Source organism: Trachymyrmex septentrionalis, unplaced genomic scaffold (assembly GCF_001594115.1).
Source record: "Trachymyrmex septentrionalis isolate Tsep2-gDNA-1 unplaced genomic scaffold, Tsep1.0 scaffold71, whole genome shotgun sequence".
Lineage (NCBI taxonomy): Eukaryota > Metazoa > Arthropoda > Insecta > Hymenoptera > Formicidae > Trachymyrmex > Trachymyrmex septentrionalis.
Genome location: NW_017305895.1, coordinates 694,981 through 695,782, shown reverse-complemented (window position 1 = coordinate 695,782; position 802 = coordinate 694,981). Strand labels below are relative to the sequence as shown.

General features: G+C 20.7%; 1 protein-coding gene across 1 annotated transcript in view; it reads right to left on the bottom strand.

Annotated features, from left to right (window-relative positions):
- LOC108753737 (pheromone-binding protein Gp-9-like) overlaps positions 1 to 802 on the bottom strand; it is a 3,106-nt gene that overhangs the window by 2,002 nt on the left and 302 nt on the right. The gene's annotated exons all lie outside the window — the stretch shown is intronic.

Sequence of the window (802 nt, the reverse complement as noted above, 5' to 3'; positions counted from 1 at the left end):
TATATATATATATTATTATCCTAACAAACTACAACATGTAACTTAAATGTAGATATATTATACGAGTATCAGAAACGTTACATGTAATATTATTTATAATGATAAACATCACATATTGGTATAAACATATTGTATTATTTTTATATTAGAAATGTATCAGTAATGTATTACTGCTATGTAATATAAACATCTTTTTTTACATATTTTAATATGAATATACAAAATATATTCTAAATAAATACAAAAATGATAAAAATTTACGCTATATAAATAGTAAGAAGTGTGCCAAAAGAATGTAATATTATGTAACATTAAATTGTGCACTTGATCATAAGTAATTTATAGGGCTGTGTTTGGAGAAACATTATTAAAGCTGTTTGTGTCATTTTATTTACATTGTTTAATAAATATAAAACGAGGAAAGAATGACATAAAAAGCGCTAATAGTACTTCCTCGAATGCATCCCTAATGGCTAAAAGTCGGATAAATTCAATGTATCTGTAATATGTATTTTATACTTATCAATCGTATAAAGTTCGTTAAATTGCTGAAAGATTACAATTATATTCATGTTATGTATTTTGAGTTACATGTGTGTATATTACAATTTTAAATAATTATTATATCTATATAACGTAACAAAAATATATATTTTTTTTTTTTTAGTATACACTTAAAATTATGTAACATTTACATATTGTCTTTATACAATGAAATATATCATTGTTCTTTATATGTATTCTTTAAGTTATTACGGTTACGTTTTAATTTACTGTTAATTAATTTTATATATATATATAT